General features: G+C 42.9%; 1 long non-coding RNA gene across 1 annotated transcript; it reads left to right on the top strand.

Annotated features, from left to right (window-relative positions):
• Positions 1–9329: 9329 nt before the first annotated feature.
• On the top strand, positions 9330–19301 carry LOC145523400 (uncharacterized). Its single transcript, XR_014066540.1, has 3 exons — positions 9330–11369; positions 11496–11642; positions 19131–19301. It is a non-coding gene; the product is annotated as an uncharacterized LOC145523400 (long non-coding RNA).
• Positions 19302–22962: the final 3661 nt, after the last annotated feature.

The raw sequence follows: 22962 nt of genomic DNA, 5'->3' as shown, positions 1-22962 counted from the left end.
TCCTTTTGAGTTAATAAGGCATTTTACTTCAATTAAGTGCCAAATGTCATGAAACAATTCTTAAGACTACATTTTAAACATTATCATGATTCTAGAAAAGAAAGAAAGCAGAAATGATTACCTGGGAAAATAAAGATGTAACTACACATTTTCTAAAGTTGAATTTTTGCTTAACCATTTCTGATGTTATAAATCATAATCATTTAAAATATTAAGATAATCTAAAATATTCATAATGTTAATTTTAACCTATTTAAAAACCTTGGATTTGGGGGAGGAAGTTACCAGGCCATCTGTGAGGGGAACAGTGCACAATCCACAGTTGGTTGAATCTGCAGATGCATCACTGAAGATAGGGAGGGCCCAATATAAAGTTATACAGACTTAGAGAAGGGTCAGTGCCCCTAAACTCCATGTTGTTCAAGGGTCAACCATATACCCTTTCTATCTTGCTTCCCTATAATAAGTACATCATGGATACTGGCTGAATAACTTATGTAAACAGGCCTTTAGCAATGTAGTGGTATGGTATGGGGCAAGGCAAGTATTCTGTATTCTTACAATTATGTCTGTCTTTTAGTGAGCTTATATTGCTGATTGTGAACTTCACACGTTTTGGGTCAGAAAGATCCCCTGGAGTAGGAAATGGCAACACACTCCAGTATTCTTGCCTGGAGAATCCCATGGACAGAGGAGCCTGGCAGGCTACAGTCCATGGGGTTGCAAAGAGTTGGGACATGACTGAGCAACTAACACTTACACACTTATGCACCAGGAGAAAACTACAGAGCTCCAGGAGGTAAAACTGATGGAAATGTGGGGGCCCCATCAATGACTTGATCTCCCTGGAGTTTTTATTTCTTAGACTTGTCAACACTGAGCTTCCAGCAATTTGTCAATTAAAGTTGTCAAATAAAGTTCCCCACTCAGTGCTAGTTCCCATAGAGATTGCTTCTTTTGGGCTTCACCAGTAAATTGTGATTCTCTGTATTTGCCTGTCCTAGAATCAGCCATTTCTTCAAGTTCTGATTCCTCCAAGTGGAGAATGGCATTTAGAAACCAAGATCTGAGGGCTAGGTGTCCTTCTTGTTCCCAAAGATATCATTGCTTTAGGCCCTCTCAGCAAACAGAAAACAGATGTAAGCATATGCATATACATGTATGCATGTATGTACATACATGTAGACCAAAAATTAAGGAGCCTGCCAGACTATAGTCCATGGGATTGCAAAAAAGTCAAACATGACTTAGTGACTAAACAACAACAACAGAAAATTTAAACAAAAAATTTGAATTAAAAGGATATTTATAAATAAAGAACATCTAATAATTAGTGGATAAAACTTCTTTTCAAATTTACTCAACCATTTACAAAATTTGAATACTTACAAGGCTATATAAAACAAATCCAAACTAATGCCAAATTATGACGACTTTGAACAAAATGCACTATAATTAGAAATCAATAATAAAATGTTAGCCAAAATAATCTGATGTTTGTACATTGAAAAACTTTGTTCTTAATAATTCAAAGGATCATGAAAAGAAGCATATTGCAATTAGAAAAAGGAGCAAAGAATGGAAATTAGAAAATATTTAGAAATAAATAACTGTGAGAATTCTTCATAACAACTTGTAAAATGCAACCGAAGAGGTATTTAGAAGGAAATGTATAACTTTAAACATGTATATAAGAAATAAAAATTAATTAGCTAAATGTCCAACTCATAAGCTAGAAAAGTAAACAAGAGGAAATCCAAAGACCCTTAAAAATACAAATAAAAGAATAGTAATTACTACATTGGAAATAAAGGAGAGGAACAACAACAAAACAGTTTGTTCTTTGATAAGACTAATGAAATGGATATAGTTTCGAGCACATTGATCAGGAAAAAAAATGTAGAGGACAAAGACATTAAGTATCAAAATAAGAACATTATTATAGATATCACAACCACTTTTAAAAGATCAAAAATCATGAAAAGTTTTATAGCTACAAATTGGGAAACTCAGAGAAAAAGGACAAATTCCTAGAAAAATTCCAAGTTGTTAAAACAAAATCAAGAAATTAAAAAACCAGACTTATAAACATAGATAAAATGCATCAGTAGCCAAGTCTACTTACAAAACGAAATACACAATGTACCCTTACAGGGAAGTTCTACTAGACTTTCAAGGAATAAACAGGTAATCCTTATCTTATGCAAATTGCTCTAGAGAACAGAAAAAGATGGTAAGTTATTTAGCTTATGTTACAGTATGAGGCTAGAATATCTTGAAACCAAGAAAACAATATGAGAATTAAAAATTATAAAACAATTCCACTTATAATCTTAGTTTCCAAAATTCCAAATAAAATACCAGCAAATGGAATCCTACAATACATATTAAAATATATCAAGACCAAGGTGGTGAAATTCCTTGACAGTCCAGTGGTGAGGACTCCCTGCTTCCATTGCTGGGGGCCTGGGTTCAATCCCTGGTCAGGGAACTAAGATCTCACAAGCCATGCAGCACAGCCAAAAGTAAGAGAAAAATTAAAAAAAGACCAAGTTGGGTGCATCCTAGGGATACAAGGATTGTTTAACAAGAAAAAAATTCATTAAAGAATCTGCTTTATTAGCAAGATGAAGAGGGAAAAATATGATTTCAAAGATGCAGGAAACCATTTGTTAAAGTTCATCATTCATTCAATATTTTAAAACTTCTCAGCCAACTGGAATAAGAGATCCTACTAATTTGCTAAAGGATGTCTCAAAAATAACCTACAATAATCCTTTATAGTGTATCATTAGAAATTAAATACAGGAATTCCCTGGTGGTGCAGATAATAAGGATCTACCTGCCAATGCAGGGGATAGGGGTTCGACCTCTGGCCTGGGAAGATTCCACGTGCCTCGGAGCACGACTCCTGAGCTTGTGTGCCGCAGCTTCTAAAGCCTGTGTGCCTACAGCCTGTGCTCGGCAACAAGAGAAGTCACTAATGAGAAGCTCTTGCACCACACATACAAAAAAAGCTTAATTAGAAAAAAAGAAATTAAGTACAAGACAATGCTGTCTGCTATTTTCTAATTGAATATTGTGCTGAAGGTTTTAGAGATTAACATAAGATAAATAAGATATTCATTGAAAAGGAAGAAACAAAATTCATTATTTGTAATAGCTCATTTGAGTGTTCACATAGAACATCTAGTCAAATCCAGTTGCTGGAATATAAAATCAATATGTAAATATCAATAGTATTCCTATATCCCACCAACACAGTTAAAAATGTAATTTAAATAAATCATTTTTCAATAGCAAGAAAAGCTGTAACTCTAAAAGATACTTACAAAAGAAATTATAAATTAGAACCTTGTATTTAAGATTTATCCATGGAGACAGATGTGATTCTAGTTATTTAATTTCTGTGTAGTATAATTTATCTATACTACAATTTATCCATTCTTTTATTTTATAGACAATTAAGTGGCTTTCAATTTTTTTATAAGTAATGCTATAATAACAAACATTTTTAATAAATAGCTCCTTGTGTCTATATGCAAGGTTTTTCCCAAGGATATTTTAAGAGGCAGAATTGCTGCTTCATGACTTCATGACACATTTTCAGCTTTTTCAGATACTGTCAACTTGCCCTCCAGAGTGAGTTTTAACAATTTATACTCTCATGAGTAACTGTCACTCCACTTCTTCCTCAACCCTTGGTGTTTTCAGACTCATTTTCCCCCCAGTATGATAGTTATGAATGGCATCTCATTGCAAGTACGACAAGAATGAAGGCTCCTTAGGAATTATAATTCTGTTTCCCTTCCCTGTTTCCTTAGGGCTAGAATTGGGCTGGTACCATTATAGGACTCAAATTTTGTGAGTGGAATGAATGAATGAAGGATCACTAGTGAGGCTCTTTAGGTGTGGAAAGCAAGACCATCATTACTGTTGTGTTTGAAATTTCTACCTGAAATCAGCATGTCAATTGAGAGGAAAGTAGAAATCACTTTGCTTTAATAAGAGATGAAGACTGTCAAAATGAGAGTGACACTGACCACACAAACACTAGAAAAGGCACTGGGTCTGGAAATCCAAAGGAAGACCTCATCCTACTTCCCTTCCAACTAGTAGAACTGCAACTAAACGTATGTGGACAGATTACTTAACCTCCCTGAATCTCAGGTGTCCTCATCTTAAAATAGAGATGATAATAATAACACCCATGTGGAATCTTGAGCAGAGAACACATGGTTCACTAGCTGGACATTAATACAAAAATAGCAACAACCATCTAAACTCAGACATCCCACCTAACACAAAATGCCACAGTTGGCACAAAAACATCCTTACATCAATGGTCTAGTTGGAATCTATGGATCAGGTAGTAACACTCTAAAAGTTTCATTCTTGACATATTCCATTTCAGTTCAGTCGCTCAGTCGTGTCTGACTCTCTACGACCCCATGAACTGCAGCTCGTCAGGCCTCCCTGTCCATCACCAACTCCCGGAGTCCACCCAAACCCATGTCCATCGAGTCGATGATGCCATCCAGCCATCTCATCCTCTGTCGTCCCCTTCTCTTCCTGCCCCCAATACTTCCCAGCATCAGGGTCTTTTCCAATGAGTCAGCTCTTCGCATCAGGTGGCCAAAGTGTTGGAGTTTCAGCTTCAACATCAGTCCCTCCAATGAACACCCAGGATTGATCTCCTTTATGATGGACTGGTTGGATCTCCTTGCAATCGAAGGGACTCTCAAGAGTCTTCTCCAACACCACAGTTCAAAAGCATCAATTCTTCGGCGCTCAGCTTTCTTTATAGTCCAACTCTCACACCCATACATGACCACTGGAAAAACCATAGCCTTGACTAGATGGACCTTTGTTGGCAAAGTAATGTCTCTGCTTTTTAATATGCTGTCTAGGTTGGTCATAACTTTCCTTCCAAGGAGTAAGTGTCTTTTAATTTCATTGCTGCAGTCACCATCAGCAGTGATTTTGGAGCCCCGAAAAATAAAGTCTGCCACTGTCTCCACTGTTTCCCCATCTAGCTGCCATTAAGTAATGGGACTGGGTGCCATGATCTTAGTTTTCTGAATGTTGAGCTTTAAGCCAACTTTTTCACTCTCCTCTCTCACTTTCATCAAGAGGCTCTTTAGTTCTTCTTCACTTTCTGCCATAAGGGTGGTGTCATCTGCATATCTGAGGTTATTGATATTTCTCCTGGCAATCTTGATTCCAGCTTGTGCTTCCTCCAGCCCAGCATTTCTCATGATGTACTCTGCATAGAAGTTAAATAAACAGGGTGACAATACAGCCTTGACGTACTCCTTTTCCTATTTGGAACCAGTCTGTTGTTCCGTGTCCAGTTCTAACTGTTGCTTCTTGACCTGCATACAGGTTTCTCAAGAGGCAGGTCAGGTGGTCTGGTATTCCCATCTCTTTCAGAAATTTCCACAGTTTATTGTGATCCACACAGTCAAAGGCTTAGGCATAGTCAATAAGGCAGAAATAGATGTTTTTCTGGAACTCTCTTGCTTTTTTGATGATCCAGCAGATGTTGGCAATTTGCTCTCTGGTTCCTCTGCCTTTTCTAAAACCAGCTTGAACATCTGGAAGTTCACGGTTCATGTATTGCTGAAGCCCTGCTTGGAGAATTTTGAGCATTACTTTACTAGCGTGTGAGATGAGTGCAATTGTGCGGTAGTTTGAGCATTCTTTGGCATTGCCTTTCTTTGGGATTGGAATGAAAATTGACCTTTTCCAGTCCTGTGTCCACTGCTGAGTTTTCCATATTTGCTGGCATATTGAGGGCAGCACTTTCACAGCATCATCTTTCAGGATTTGAAATAGCTCAACTGGAATTCCATCACCTCCACTAGCTTTGTTCATAGTGATGCTTCCTAAGGAACACTTGACTTCACATTCTAGGATATCTGGCTCTAGGTGAGTGATCACACCATGGTGATTATCTGGGTCATGAAGATCTTTTTTGTACAGTTCTGTGTATTCTTGCCACCTCTTCTTAATAGCTTCTGCTTCTGTTAGGTCCCTACCATTTCTGTCCTTTATTGAGCCCATCTTTGCATGAAATGTTCCCTTGGTATCTCTAATTTTCTTGAAGAGATCTCTAGTCTTTCCCATTCTGTTGTTTTCCTCTATTTCTTTGCACTGATAGCTGAGGAAGGCTTTCTTATCTCTCCATGTTATTCTTTGGAACTCTGCATTCAAATGGGTATATCTTTCTTTTTCTCCTTTGCTTTTCACTTCCCTTCTTTTCACAGCTATTTGTAAGGCCTCCTCAGACAGTCATTTTGCTTTTTTGCATTTCTTTTTCTTGGGGATGGTCTTGCTTCCTGTCTTCTGTACAATGTCACGAACCTCCGTCCATAGTTCATCAGGCATTCTGTCTATCAGATCTAGTCCTTTAAATCTATTTCTCACTTCCACTGTATAGTCATAAGAGATTTGATTTAGGTCATACCTGAATGGTCTAGTGGTTTTCTCCACTTTCTTCAATTTCAGTCTGAATTTGGCAATAAGGAGTTCATGATCTGAGCCACAGTCAGCTCCTGGTCTTGTTTTTGCTGACTGTATAGAGCTTCTCCATCTTTGGCTGCAAAGAATAGAATCCATCTGATTTTGGTGTTGACCATCTGGTGATGGCCATGTGTAGAGTCTTCTCTTGTGTTGTTGCAAGAGGGTGTTTGCTATGACCAGTGCGTTCTCTTGGCAGAACTCTATTAGCCTTTGCCCTGCTTCATTCTGTACTCCAAGCTCACATTTGCCTGTTATTCCAGGTGTTTCCTGACTTCCTAATTTTGCATTCCAGTCCCCTATAATGAAAAGGACATCTTTTTTGGGTGTTAGTTCTAGAAGGTCTTGTAGGTCTTCATAGAACTGTTCAGCTTCTTCAGCGTTACTGGTCGGGGCATAGACTTGGATTATCGTGATATTGAATGGTTTGCCTTGGAAACAAACAGAGATCATTCTGCCGTTTTTGAGACTGCATCTAAGCACTACATTTCGGACTCTTTTGTTGACTATGATGGATATTCCATTTCTTCTAAGGGATTCCTGCCCACAATGGTCATCTGAGTTAAATTCACCCATTCCAGTCCATCTTAGTTCACTGATTCCTAGAATGTCATTGTTCACTCTTGTCATCTCCTGTTTGACCACTTCCAATTTGCCTTGATTCATGGACCTAACATTCCAGGTTCCTAGGCAATATTGCTCTTTACAGCATCGAATCTTGCTTCTATCACTAGTCCCATTCACAACTGGGTGTTGTTTTTGCTTTGGCTCCATCTCTTCATTCTTTCTGGAGTTATTTCTCCACTGATCTCCAGTAGCATATTGGGCACCTACTGACCTGGAGAGTTCATTTTTCAGTGTCCTATCTTTTTGCCTTTCATACGTTCATGGGGTTCTCAAGGCAAGAATACTGAAGTGGTTTGCCATTCCCTTCTCCAGTGGACCATATTCTGTCAGACCTCTCCACCATGACCCGTCCATCCTGGGTGGCCCCACACGGCATGGCTTAGTTTCATTGAGTTAGACAAGGTTGTGGTCCATGTGATCAGATTGGCTAGTTGTCCGTGACTGTAGTTTCAGTCTGTCTGCCCCCTGATCCCCTCTCTCAGTGCCTACCGTCTTACCTGGGTTTCTCTTACCTTGGACGTGGGGTCTCTCTTCACGGCTGCTCCAGCAAAGCATAGCTGCCGCCCCTGACGTCTTCCAGCATTGCCTCAAATTAAAAGTTCCCAGTTAGCTGGCATTTCTGGGAACTTTCATTTCAGTCCTTCTCCCTGCTGACCTACCTACCAACTCTCTCAACTATGCAACCTGGAAGCCCTGTTTAGCTAAGCACAAGCCACCATATCCCTCACCTATTTGAAGCTTGTTCCCTCCTAAGGACACTCCTGTTCTGAGCTGCCCTCATGAGAAGGTTCTTCATGCTCCCACTCTCCATGCACTCCAGGGCTGAGACATGAATACTACCAGGTGGCAGATCCAACCATTCTTGGTACTTAAGATTATAAAATTCAGGGACTCCATTTAAGAAAAGCGCCAAGTTATGAATACAAGCATCTTGTGATATTTCTATCTCTCACCTTGCTGGTCACTCTGCCCCATTCATTGAGGACAGAAGAACCTCTAAATGACTACAATATGAAAGAAGCTAAAGGAAGCAGGACACAGAAGGGCCCTCTCAGGGTTAAAAGCCTTTCTGTGTCAGCTATTTATTGTTTGTAGAAAAAGGTTTTCATCTTCTAGATCTTCCCTGAGTTTCAAAGAGCACACTTAGTTACTAACTAAGGAAGTGAGGGAAGGCAGTAACAAAGGAAAAGCAAGACAAACATAACCTTTTCCATGATTGTTAGCTTAAACTAATCCCTTGATTTATGACCCCAAACATCTGAGATAATGTCCTTTTTGGCTTCAACCAGTTGGCTCCAACAGACTTAAAATTGATGACACCTGGAGGGTCAATTAAGAATTGAGGCTCCTGAACCATCATGAAGGCTCTAAGTACAGAATAAAATGCCTCAACAACTGCTTTTGTTCTATCCTAGAAAGAAGTTAAGGGATCACTAGACCATCACTTACTAGTTTGCTTTGTGGGAACACAGATCAATCACAGTCACCAATGAAACATCCAGTCACAGGAAGCCAGGAAGACTGCAATTGAGGTCTTATCAGAAAATCACAAAGAACCTGTACCTCTGTTGCCTTTAAAAACCTTGCACCCCAGCCCACCAGCCCCCAGGATGGATTTGAGATGAATCTATCAATCTATTAATCCATCTTTTGGGTTGGTGTGTCTTTAGCAAGTAAATCTTTCTTTGCTTCAAACTCCAATGTTTCAGTTTGTTTGGCCTCACTGTGCATCAGGCACACAAATTTGGGTTCAAAGGGGGTGACTCACAAAACTCCAGATTCCCAGATCTTTTCCTTTTTCAGAGCCAATGACCTTCATGCCCACCAGACTCCAGCAAACCAATGGCCACCCTGTGGACCTTGTTATAACTTACAGCTACTCCAACTCTGGAATCCTAAACCTCAGATACCCATTCTCATACCACTAACACTCTCCTCTAGCTCTTTCATTCTCATGTATAAGACTTCCATTACTTTTTCTTAACTTGATCAGCTCCTCTCTGACATTACTTTCTCTCCCCAACTACATGCTAAGTGGAGAAGGCAATGGCACCCCACTCCAGTACTCTTGCCTGGAGAATCCCATGGATGGAGAAGCCTGGTAGGCTACAGTCCATGGGGTCACTAAGAGTCGGACATGACTGAGCGACTTCACTTTTCACTTTTCCCTTTCATGCATTGGAGAAGGAAATGGCAGCCCACTCCAGTCTTCTTGCCTGGAGAATCCCAGGGACGGTGGAGCCTGGTGGGCTGCTGTCTATGGGGTCGCACAGAGTCGGACACAACTGAAGCGACTTAGCAGCAGCAGCAGCAACATGCTAAGTCACTAAGTATGGTGAGGTAAGGCACCTACGGAGCACAGTTTATGGAGGTGCTCACACTCAGGGTCACACAAGTGCAGGGTATGCATATGTGTTATGATGTATTACTTTAACGTCTCACCATTACACTGAACTTTCTTGAGCCCTTGATTTCTCTTCCTATAAGCCCTGCAAAACCACAGTCCTTGATCCACCCAACCATTCTGTCTCTCCCTAGTGACTGAAAATGATGAGGCAAGTGACATACCACTGCAGATGAGGGCCAATACAAACTTCTGAATCCCATCCCCAAGTCAGCCCCTAGTTCTACCAGCAGCTCTTTTCCAGCAGCTCTTTTCCGTCTATAAATTACTGCTCCTTCCATTCCATGGGGCAATATGGCAGGCATTGTCAGTACTATTCCCACCCCTCTTGACTGAAAATATAGTAATAACAAGGTAATGGAATTAAATTCCTGCTTTCAGGATTTCATTTCTCTCCAACCTTAAAGACTTTCTCCTGTACAAGGCCAAGCAGTGCAACCAGGCTGGACTACTCTTCCATTCTCAGAACATCGTCTTAACATCCCTCTCTCTCCACTGTCAGTAACGTCTCCTAGTCTCTCCATGCCAGAGATAAATATACCTCAATTCTTCTCTTTCAAAAAAAAAATCCGAAAACCCCACAAATCCTCCTTACAACCCCATGACTCCCCTCCATTACTGTCCTATAGCTTATCTTCCACTCACACACACAGAGTACTCTACTCATCAGCTTCCCCTTCTCACTGCCCACCATCACCCCAGAGACGATGCCCAGACCTCCTTATATCATCACTGCCCCCAATCCCCTAGCGTCCTCATCACTGAAGCCCCTTCCCCGAGATGCTGCTCTCACCAGCATGAAGCACGCTTGCTCACCTCACCTGTAGAAATCTTCCGCCTCTCAGGTCTGTCCTTCGTCCAAGTTGGCCTCCTTCGTCTCTTCTCTTCGGTAGGGTCCTCTTCCTTAAGTGTCAGCGGCTTTTTGCCCAAGTAAGGAAGGAGGCCAGGAGCTCAGAGATGCGGCTGTGACCCGTCCTAAGTCAACATACTCTGAGGAGGGGACAGTCGGGGGAGCAGAAGGGCTCTGTCCTCTAGAAGAGCCAAGGTCAGGGCCCCCACGCTCACAGGGACGTGCAGAAAGGAGAACTGGGGTTCACCCGGGAGTGGGTGGAGAGGACCACTTACTTCCAACAAGTCTCAGCACCGGCTTCTTCCAGCGCCTTCTATCTGGGCAGTCTGACCTGGGAGCTCCGGCAGGGCGCAAGCCCAGGGGGCGGGGCCCGCGGAAGAGGCTGCACATGCAGGTCCGGACGCCCAAATAAAGGCTGGGGCCTTGAGCGCGGGCAGTGAGGTCTGACTAGCCCGGGTTTTGCGCTCCACGACTTCCAATTGCCTAGAGGCTTGCAGTCGCAGACGTCAAGCTAGAGCAGGTCGGTGTCGCTAATGGGAACACGGGGTCGTACAGGGCACAGGGGCAGGTCTTAGGGACAGACTGGTCTACAGGGAGGAGAGTGTTAGGAGATACGGAGACGAGGCCAGGACTCGGGGACTGGGCAGGGGTTCAGACTGTGGCGGAAGCTGAGGGGGGTACTGGAGAGGCTGCGGACAAGGGCACTGCAGCTGGGCCTAAGCCGCCTCTTCCACTGCGGCCGCCTCTTCCACTGCGGCCGCCTCTTCCAGTGCAGCCGCGGGGCGCGGACCCTGGCTTTGGCACCCGACGCTGAGTGCCCGCACGCCTCCAAGGCCTCATCTTACCAAGATGGGGCTGCCTGGGGAGCCAGACTCGCTCAGCACGACGTGGACCAGAGCCTCTGGGCGCTGCTCCCCTGGTCGTAACGCATGCAGGGCAACGCATCCAGGCCAGTGGGAAGACAAGGTAAGGGACCTGCCACCCAGGCTCCCAGTCCAGACAGGGGACGAAGATGACTCTCTTACTTCACAACACTTTACAGGGTGGGGTGCAGCTGTCCTTTTCTAACTACGAACGCTCTATTTTTTTCAGTGAAAATAAACTCGTCAGGAAACAACAAAAAATTTGAGGGCAGTACCTCCAGACCTTTCTTCTATGTGCCGCTCATGGCCCAGCAGCCTCTCCTGGGTCCCTGGTACCAGAATCCTGCCTGTAATCCACTCTCCATTTCTGGGGCAGGTGAGGAATCTGAATTCCCAAGGAGGTTCAGTGGGATTACGGGCCCTCCCTATGAAACCAAAGCCTGAAGGTTTCCTAACACCTTTGTCCATTACTTCCCTTTCTTCACCCTGTGTTCACACTAAGAGATTGTGGCAGCCTATGGGGCAGTGTTTGTGGTTCAGGTTAATAGGAAACATTCTAATTCTAGCTATATGCCAGTTACTCTGCTAAATACTAAAAGTAGGTTCTCTCATTTGACCTCAACAACCCACGAGCTCTGTATTGTTACTGTCCTTGTTTCCGAAACTAGGAAGCCAAGGCTCCCAGTCACAGGCTCACAGCATAATCCAATCAAAGTCTTCTCATGTTGTGAGACTAGTCTGGCTCAAAGAGGTACCCTAGAGTTTCTAGTCCCCTGTAATATTTTTGACAAGGCCTAAAGGTTCTAAAAGCTGTTATGGTGATGTCACAAAAGTAGTTTGGAGGAAGATAGACAAACAAGACTTGAAAATGTCTGGAAGGCAGACATCTAGGATTTCATTCAGTGCATGGGGGGAAGGGCTGTGGGCAGGCAGGAGGATCCATGGGGTGATTCTCCCAAGTATCCTGCTGTAGATAAAGCATGTTGTATATATAGTGTAATTTTTCCAAGTAGAAAACCAGGTGTGATGAGGAGAGCTTTTGAATTCATCAATCACTGTTCCCAGATGAATAGTAGTCACAGTCTGAGCAAGAGAACCTTGAGCCAGCTTATGGCCCGTGACCTACAGTTCCTCACTGTGTCTCTACCTGGCAGATGTTGGACTAGCACCTCCACCATGAGCCACTTCCTTCAAGAAACCTTACTATATGTAAATCACTGGGTCTGTTTCTCTGGAGATTCCCTAATTAGTACAGATGTTGAAATACTGTTTTGAAATGGCACAGAGACAAGAATTGTGAGGGGAAAAGTGTTGAGTACAGAGGGTAGGGGGTTCTAACAGAAAACAATTCATAGTGTATCTTAAATATTCTTTGAATTAACAGGTTGAGATGCCTCTGTGGTTTTCCACACCATTCCCCCTCAGGGTTAAATTATTTATCCTTTAGAGTTGTGGTTTAGGAGAATTAAAGTGGTGAGTGCTGGGAGTAGGAATAAAATTTGTAATTTTTTTTATTCCAACATAATTCAGACTTTAGTGAAAAAAAAATGTGTACAATGCCAAGAGTAAAGCCATCTAGTCAACTTCTGGTTAGCTAGATGGGCACGCCAAAGACATAATCCAGTTTTTAGTCTTATTTCCCTCTCATTCTAGGTTTTGACTTTCTCTGTGTTGGCCTCACTGTCAGCCACTATTTCAGAGTGGCAAAGATGCTCAGAACATTTCCAGGCCTGTAATGATTCTGTGGCTAGTCATCCAGGAGAAGAGCATACTCTTCCAATAGTTTCAACAAGAATTCCAGATCTGACCCTCCATGGACTGGCTTTGAAGTTATCTGTCTCTATGGTTACATGAACTACCTTTTGTAGCTTCTAACCTCTTAAGAGGGCTTCACAGTTGGCTCAGTGGTAAAGAATTCTCCTGCCAAGTAAGAGACACGGGTTCAATCCCTGGGTCGGGAAGATACCCTGGAGGAGGGCATGGCAACCCACTCTAGTATTCTTGCCTGGGAAATCCCATGGACAGAGGAGCCTGGCAGGCTGTAGTCCATACGGTCACAAAAGAGTTGGACATGGCTTAGCAGCTAAATAACAACAACAAACCTCTTAAGACAATGTTGAAATCCAAGCTGAGACTTCCTTTTCCTTCAGTAAAGGAAAATACCCATATGCATATGCTTATACAAAATATTAGGTCAGGTACGAGGGGCACACTAATGCATTCCTCAACAGTGAAACTGAGTTCATGAGATCAGCTGCACAACACGGATTTGAATGTAACTACCACTTCTTTTATATAGCTAGAAGTTTCATCTTGGCTTCACTTGTCAGTTGTACAAATCTGTCTGGCAATGTCAGATGCCTTTCCCCAAAATGTATCAGAGAAACTTGTCTGGTGTTATTGACACCACTACAGTGGTTATCCCTAAAGAGTGGAAATGGGGGAAAACGTGTGTGTGTGTGTGTGTGTGTGTGTGTGTGTGTGAATGAATAGTGCTGAATACATAGGCTTAGGAAGGATTTTAAATCCAAAGAACTTTTGTTCCCTTTTGCTCTGTAAGGTCTGGTATTATTCTTGTAATCATGACCAGCCTGAGTTATACCTGGTATGTGCTTGGTCTCTTTTAAAAGGCTACAAAGTTGGGACTGCTTTCTTAATATGCTGACCAACTGATGGCCTGGGAATCAACCAGGTGGAATAGATGCCTACTCTAGAGCTGTTCTAGTGTGATGAAGGGTTCTGGAGGCCCCACTGATATAGTCATTCCTCCTTCATTGGTTGACTTCTGCAAATGTCCAGGGAGGAACTAGGGGCTGTTAAACAACTGACTCAGTATTTTAACAATTGGTATGAATGTACAGGTGTGCACTGGCTGAATGTTGTGACTGGCTTCAGGAGATAAAGTGACTATCCTCTTCTCTTCCTAGGTTTCAGAAATGGAAATCTGTATTTTCCATGTTCTATGGTGCTCAGTTAGTATCCTGCCTTCCTTGTTCCTCAGTCCTCATTGCCCACTATCCTTAATCGAAGCCCCATAGTCCCTATGTCTTATAATGTGGCACAATTCCAACAATATGGTGGCTATGGGAAAGAAATGAAAATGAAACACATACACACTGAACCTCAACAGGCTGAAAACATGAATAAAAAACAAGATGTGCACTCAGAAGGCAACACCCATGACATAGGAAGGGTGACTAGTATCCCTAATATTGACATTGAAACTGACAACATTCATCAGGAGACATGGGGCTTCGATTTTTGTTGCCCAGAAGAGGGAGCTAAATGGCAAGAGCCCTTCTAATTACACTCTGTATAGAAGCGCACCTCGAGGAAGCTATGCATCCAAGAAAGAGCCAAGGAAGCTAGAACAGGGCAAAGGATCCTCTATAATAAAATTCTGGAAATCACTGAAACAAACTGTGGGTTTGTATGATGTGGCTTATGGTAAAACTATGCCAGAGAACGTACTGCAGCACAATGGCATTTCACAGAGTTCCTGTAAAAGTAGAGGTGTGCTTTGTAACCCTCATGAGGGTGGGGACCACATGGCATATAAAGATGAACACGGAGTTGTCCAGTCGGAGCAGTATCTTGATGTTGTAAGACATGATGAGGTGTTAAACTCAGGATTTATCACAGAGATGAACTTGGGTGAGGAAAATAAGAGATAGGCAACACTTTCCCCAAACCCACCACCTCCAAATGACAGAGATGAGATCCAGAATACCCGGAACTCAAAATTGTACTAGTCTGCTAGAGATAGGAACAAGCTTCATCAGGAAGCTTCATGCTCCACTCTGCGCCAGCATGGAAGCAGTTAAAGACCTGAGCCCACATTCAGAATCATCTCAGAAGCCCTTTACTGCAGGGGAAAGTATGCCAGAGAACAGTAGCAGGAACCACGGCTCCCCTGAGACTGTGGGTGAAGAGGTAGAGAGCAACAGCTACCCTGAGATGGCTGTCCTGTCCCCTCCCTGCTTGGTTCAGGTCAGCAAAGTAGATGAGGGCATCCAGTGTGACTTGACTTGGTGGACCGAGGTACAGTCTGGGAATTCCCCTGAGTCTTCACCAGGAAGTGGTAGGAAGGGGGCAGAGCAGATGTCAGTGGGGAGCCAGAACCAGGATGAAGTTGATGAAGTGGAGAACAGTGGCTGTGAGGGGCGCGTTCCCTCCCCTACCTGGTTGGCCCAGGTCAGCAAAGTGGATGAGGGCATCCAGTGCGACATGAGTTGCTCTGAAGCCCAGGTAGAGAAATCCCCCCAGCAGATGCCCTCCAGGGGTGAAGAGACAGCATCAGACAGCAAAACCAAGGGATCTTGGAAACAACAAATCACCAATAGGAAATTAAGTGCAGATAAAGAGGAAATGATCATGAACGATGAGACTGGGGAGGTGTATAATGAGAACTTGAAAAGGTATGCAAAGATTAAAAAGACTGTGAAAGGCAGGAAGCTGAAAGAGCTGAGCAGCTTCTCAAATGTTAAGACATCCTATTTGCTGAAGAAAAGAGCTGGTTTGACCATTGTGCTTCCTGAGGATTCAGAAGACTCTGAGTTGGAAGAGGAAGGTGACATGGATGAGGCAGAATGCCTCCTTGAAGAAGTGAGTCCACAGGGTCTTCTGATATCTTCCAAAGGAAGGTCTTATCATGAGGCTGGAAGGATAATCAAGATGCCACCTGAGAACTCTGTCCCTTCCCAACTTACGGTGTGGCCCACCAGAAATAAGTGCAAGTTATTACAAGTTCGTGGTGAATATGAGTGTGTCCCTGTGGTTTACCAGTGGAAACGACAGGATGGCTGTGAAAGCACTGGCGTCAGGCTCTGAACCAAACCCACCATGGCCAAGTCGGAGGGACTGCAGTCCAGGAGAACCTCTCACAGATCACTGGAATGTAAATGACTAATGGGTTCATATACTAATTGGTTGTCTGTGCTGGTTCCGTACCAGGTGAATCAATAGCATTTCTTCATTTTGAAAGTGTGTTGTCACTTAAACTGTACTGTCCACATTCAAAGGATTTGCAAAGAGAATCTGTTAGAATTTCTGCATTCTGGGAAATTGCAGTGTAATGTGAAATGAAGTGCTCCAGGAGAAGATGACACAGAGCTGGGTGGTGGTGGGCTGAGATAGTCAGGAGGACATCAGTCTAGCTGGATGACTGAGAATGGGCAGTCCACATGCAGGCAGAGACTTTCCACACAAATTTAGGATCTGTTTGAAAATAAATGGACTTCCCTGGTGGCTCAGACGGTAAAGTGTCTGCCTACAATGCGGGAGACCTGGGTTCAGTCCCTGGGTCGGGAAGATCTCCTGGAGAAGGAAATGGCAACCTACTCCGGTATTCTTGACTGGAAAATCCCATGGATGGAAGAGCCTGGTAGGCTAGAGTCCATGAGGTCTCAAAAGAGTGCAACATGACTGAGCGACTTCACTTTTGGAAATAAAAGAACAAAGTTTGGAGTGGCATGAGCTCAGCATGAGCTCAGATGGGCAGCCAGGGCAGGATTCTGTTTGAGATCATCCTGCCAGAGGGAAGAATTGTGAGGAATTGGGAAAGAGGCTGAGAATGGGGTAAAGTAGGAGTGTTTCTCTTCCCTTATCAACTTTTATCCTGTAGGCAATAAGCGGCTAATCCAGACTGAGTAGAGAAATAAAATAAAGGTGCTGTAGGAATTTCAACCAGCAGTATTTTATAGGAGAAATTAGAATGGAGAGTAACTATATGGCTGAAAACCAGTTTTATTCAACAAAAAGTGTTGTAATTCAACAGAACAAAGTGATGAGGGTCCTGACTTGCATGAGTATAAGATAGATACGTGAGAGGCCTAATACAATTATATCTTTAAAAGGCTGGAGTTTGCACTTGAGTGCATGGGAAAAAATGGTAACATTCATGGAAAAGAGTTAACTTGGGAAGAGAAGTTGCTTTGCTTCGCTGTGTGGGTTGTGGTTGGGAGTTAGGGGGAGTGTAAAATGGTGAGATAAAGGGACTGGACTAGCAGCCCATCCACACCTGGATCATCCTAGGACTGGTGGAGTACAGGTGACAGGAGTGGGGAGGGGGGGATGACCCTAAGGAGAGCTTTGGGAGATGATTATATCTGGGGTGCAAAGAATGAAGCAAAGCAGGTAAATGAAGGGCCCCAGGGAAGTTTGGTTCCAGTCTTAGTCCCCAAACCTTTGGACTTGACATGTTTAAGCCTACTACGTCCATTTAGAAGTTGGGGTATTGTCACCTCTTAACTCTTGGCTGTAATCATAAATTCAATTCAGGCTCAGTAATTTGGAAGGATTTTTAAAAACAGAGTGACTTTATATGAGCACTTTTTTGGCTTTGGTGTGTTTAGTCCCTGCTTATAAAAGATGGCAAGAGAGACTGTTCTCAGCCACTGTGCTTAGAGACCACTCATGCACAAGCAATGGAAGCTCCGTAACGAATGAGGCCATTCCAGACGTGTGAGCCCTAGACTGCAGTGTGTAAACTGTAAAATGAATAAAACACCAGCCCCCTTACCTTTAGTCATCATCTACGTTCCCCATGTGGTTTCCCATCAGAGTGCAAGTGAAGCTTTTTCTATTTGGGGAAATCACATCAGTTATAAATTTACCCTCCCTCTTCACAATATTGGAGTTTTCAGCACTTTCTTTCTCTGAAAGAAAGTCTGGGAAATTTCCTGGTGGTCCGGTGGCTAGGACTCATTGCTTTCACAACCAAGTTGCCAGGGTTCAATCTTATCCTGATCGGGAAACTAAGATCTCACAAGCTACCCGGTGCGGCCAAAAAAAAAAACAAAACCTGATTGAGTTGTTCCATGAAGAAGATAATGGGAGCTGGGAGCTCAGTTTACTCCAGGTTACACAGAAAACATTTTAATTTCCAGGCTGAAGGCTCTCTTCTATAAATTGTCTGTTATTTTTGGCCAATGATATTTTTTGCTGCCACAAACTAGAATCGTATGGAATAGTGTCTTGAAGATTGGTCATTTTCTTGAAAGATGTGGGTTTTTTTTTTTTCATTTTGTTTTTTAAGCATCTTGGGTTATTTAATGTATAAACCCCTTCTTCTCTCAGGTAACTGTGGGAGATAAAAAACCAAGGTCCCTTACAAATTAACAGAGATCAGAGGCAGATGTTATAAAGTGTAGGAAATATCCAGCAGCTCTAGAGGTTGGTATCTATCCTGTGCTCAGTTTGTCTTATGATTTGCTGTTTGGACTTTGTTTGGGGTTTCCTGCTTGGTGTCTGTTCTGCCCTCCAAAGCTAACACTGCTTATGGGCAACAACAAACAGCAGGGTTTCACCCAGGTAACAGACATACCTTGTAAGGAAGGCCTTACCTTTCAAGATTAGAGACAAAACCTTTCAACACTGGGGAATGTTATTTTTATGCCGGTTTTCACATTTAACTCCTAATGCTGTTGATGGTATTGTGGGTTACATGGAATTGTGGGTTACATGGAATTGTGGGTTACATGTTGATGGTATTGTGAGTTACATGAATGAATATCATGGGTTACAGGGAATTTTGTAAGTGATCCTGACAGATCTTACATTCAGTACTGGAAGCTTAGCAACTCCCCTAAGGGTGGTAGCATGCCAGGGTTCCCTTCACATAGGTAACCCTTCCTCACAGTCAACCCCTGGTCCTGGAGCGGTGGCTTGATAGCCCCTTAAAGGCCATTTCTTCCCTGCAGCGGTCACAAAAGGAAGAATGATAACTAAGCTCAGATAAACTGTCAAGACCTTTAGCTTTATCCTAAAAATGGAAACTATAGATATTGGTAATGATTCTCTGTATAACATCTTGAGTCTGTGATACAACCGGTTTAAGGAAATGTATTCCATTGTTATTTCATAGGAAACAAATTGCTGAGTTCCAGCTTCAAGGAAGAGCTAAATCATATGTGTTCTCTCTTGACTGAACTACTAAAGCATTATATCAGAAACACAAGTTAAGAAAATGTGACATTGTAAAGCCTTTGGAATTATAAAAGTTGTAAAAGAGCAAATAAATTGAATTGCAAGTGTGTGATTTTTAAGCATTTTCTTCTCTCAAAATGGCGACATCACCAGTTGTCATGAATAGTTTTGTAATCTCCACAAATCTCTAGATAAGGAGAAAAGGATGATGCAGTGGAGGGCATAAAAGATTAAGCATTCCCTACAAAGAGGAACTATCATGGAGATAGAAAGCATACCAACTAATTTATTTATAAATTAAGGCCAGGCACATAGGGGGTCCACGGATGGACATTTCCAGGGGTGGCTGGTGGGACTTATGTGCTTACGTTCAACCGGTATAAGTGCTCAGGGATAAAGGAAGCTTTAGGCAAACAGAAGAGCTTTATACTCAGAATCTAGGACTTATATGGTCAACTGGTGGAACCAATCTCCCAATAAATGGTGCAGGTTAGGTTTTCAACTGCATGCTAAAAAGATTCTTAAGTGATCGGAGGCTCTCCCAAGGTTATTTGAAAAGAACAGAGCAGATGTGAGAGGATGGGGGTGCCTCCAAGAATGGGTTCATTCGGTGTTGCTTCCAAGTTACCCTGTGATGAAAATGTCCTAGAGAAAAATGTCCATTAATTCCCTATGTGCGTGTGCTAAATTGTTTCAGTTGTGTCTGACTCTTTAGTCATGTATGACTCTTTGTGGCTCCATGGACTGTAGCCCGCTAGGCTCCTAGAATCCTGTGGGATTCTCTAGGGAAGAATACTGGGGTGGGTTGCCATGCTTTTCTCTGGGGATCTTCCTGACCCAGGGATAGGACCCATGTCTCCTGTGGCTCCTGCATTGCAGGGGGATTCTTTACCCTTGAGCCACTGGGGAGGCTGCTTTATTCCCTATATTAACCAATTATCCCTCAAGATGGATTAATCCCTCAAAGTGATTAAGCACTACATTTTTTTCATGTGAGAAGCATGATAATGTTTCCAGGGCTGGTCTTATAAGGCCTATAATTTTGTCTAACTCCTTAAAGATTTTGTTTAGATACTCCCCACCCAAGCCTGGATTATGTGATACTCCTGTGTGTTCTGGTGTCACCTGTATCTTCACTTTCATAGCCCATTTAATGACATGAGAGATGAGACCTGTAACATTCTTAACTTCATCAAAGGAGACCATATATTCCTTAGGGTTGTGAATTAGTGTAGCCAGTGCAATATCCCCAAGGGAGAGTATAGAGCCTGGAACATCATACATATACAGGTATTTGTGAATGAATGGCTTAGTGTTAATTTTATGAGATTAAGTCAGGCCTTGTGGGTTGGACCCTAGAAAGTGGGGAAGACAGTGATACCAGTACATGGCAAGGGAAGCACAAAGACAGAGGACAGTACTAATGAACATTTTCCTGCTTTGTAATTCTTTCCAAAGTCTTGCCTTTATCCTAGAGGAGAGATGAAAAGTCAAGGATGAATTTGGAAAATGGGAGCCTAAAATGAAGGATAACTCCTGACCACACCCACCTTTCATCCACCCAAGCAGCCATCGTACCTCTGTGGCAGGTTGAGTTCCTTAGGACCAGACTCTGGGATGGAGGTTTGGGTGCAGGAAATTTAATGGGACGTGCATGGGAATAACATCTCTGAGGGGACAAAGAAAGCATGATTAAGTGGAGAGAGGAGTTTGGGTATGTTGCAGGCACAACAAAGGCCTTGGCCAATCCCATTGAGAGCTCATGAGCTGTAATGACTCAGAATTGTCCCAGTTAGGGCAAGAGGCTACATCTTACACTGCTGCATAGAGCAGTCACTGTGATACAGGACGCCCCTGGAAATGAGGCATGGCCTTGGATAGGATAGCTGTCTTCAAAGTACAGTCCCTGGAAAGGGGAAGTCATTTGCAACTGTTAAATAAAATCAGCTGTTGACTAGCAGGTGGGAGAAGGTGAGACTATGACACGAAACAAGACAGTCTCTGCCCTTGAGAATCTTCTAGACATGTGGGCAAGCATTAATTACCACAAATGTGGTGGCTCAAAACAATATCCATCAACTTCTGGTCTCTGGTCTGGTGTATAAAGAGGTTAGAAGTCTTTACTCTTTCCTAACAAGTAAAACTAATGATCAAATTTTCTTAAATCTGTTAGAGAATCATGGTCACAGGGCAAACCACTGACCCAAAAATCAGAGAGATGGGCTGATAAAGAGTCAAAACTGACTGAAGCAGAAGCCTTTGGGAACCAGGGTAGGATGCTTTGCTATCTGCCAAAAAAAACCCAAAACACCTCTGGTTTTAGAATTCTCATGAGTTGGTTCTGATCACCCAGTCACCCTTTGAAAAAACCAAACTGTCCTGAAATGTAATCTAATCATGGGAGTAAAATCCTTTCAAGTAATGGTTCTACAGGTTTGGGCAGGAAACCTGAGGGCCATTTTACAATTGTGTCAACCACAGCCATGATGACAGGCTAAGATTCCTTAGTAAAGAGAGGTCTGGTGGCTTTTGACTTCCTTAATAGGATTAGCGAGTGTGTGTGTGTGTGTGTGTGTGTGTGTGTGTGTGTGTGTGTGTGTGGTGGGGTGGGTTTGAGGGAGAGACTTTAGGATGAAGAAATTTGATTGGTCAGCTTTATGGGCTTGGCAGTCTGGCAATTCTAATTCCCAGAGGAGGAGGAATTTGGTTTGAGGTTCTTTTGGGTAAGTGAAAGTGAAAGTGAAGTCCGACTCTTTGTGACCCAATGGACTGTAGCCTACCAGGCTCCTCCGTCCGTGGGATTTTCCAGGCAAGAATACTGGAGTGGGTTGCCATTTCCTTCTCCAAGAGATCTTCCCAACCCAGGGACTGAACCCCAGTCTCCTGCATTGTAGGCAGACGCTTTACCGTCTGAGCCACAAGGGAAGTCCTTTTTGGTGTAAGCTGGGGAGAAAAACCAGAGGTCAAGGGAGATAACAGGCTTAATTGATGGCCACAGAATGTAGGCCAGAAATAGAAGACAGAGAAACCTGGAGTGAGGGAGAAGGCACAGGAATTAACTTGCAGGGGCTGCAGTGAGTGGAGAGATGCCAGTTAAAGCAGAAAGTGGAGAAAGGCTTTAGTAAGAGGTTAAACATTTAGATCTGCAGTTCTTCAGATCTGGTCCCCAAACTAACAGCATCAGCATCGTTTGGGAACTTGTTAGAAATGCAGATTCCCTAGTCCATTCTAGAGTTAGTAAATTGGAAATTCTAAAAGTAGGAGTAGGGCACGAGAATCTGTTTCAACAAGCATTCCAGGTGATTTTGATGCCCCATAAGCTTGAGAATCATTGATATTCTTCCATATTGTAATAGAATATGTTTATCATGAATGGGACTCCAGCAGGAGAAAGGAAATTCCTGGAAGGAAAATTTTCTGCTGCATGCTGAGCTAGAAATGCCAAGGATAAATGTAAGACATTGCTTGACTTAACTGGCCTCAGGGTTTTCAGAAAGAACAAGTTCTGAGCCGTTCCAGCCAGTTGTGTTATTGAGACACTTTTCAAGGCCAAGACTAGGAGCAGTTGGAAGAAAAGTTATGACCAACCTAGACAGCATATTAAAAAGCAGACACATTACTTTGCCAACAAGGTCTAAGTCAAAGCTATGGTTTTTCCAGTAGTCATGTATGGATGTGAGAGCTGGACTATAAAGAAAGCTGAGCACCGAAGAATTGATGCTTTGGAACTGTGGTGTTGGAGAAGACTCTTGAGAGTCCCATGGACTGCA

Source organism: Giraffa tippelskirchi, chromosome 10 (assembly GCF_054371585.1).
Source record: "Giraffa tippelskirchi isolate mGirTip1 chromosome 10, T2T-mGirTip1v1.2.pri, whole genome shotgun sequence".
In the NCBI taxonomy this organism is placed as follows: domain Eukaryota; kingdom Metazoa; phylum Chordata; class Mammalia; order Artiodactyla; family Giraffidae; genus Giraffa; species Giraffa tippelskirchi.
This window is presented reverse-complemented; position numbering and strand designations above follow the sequence as displayed.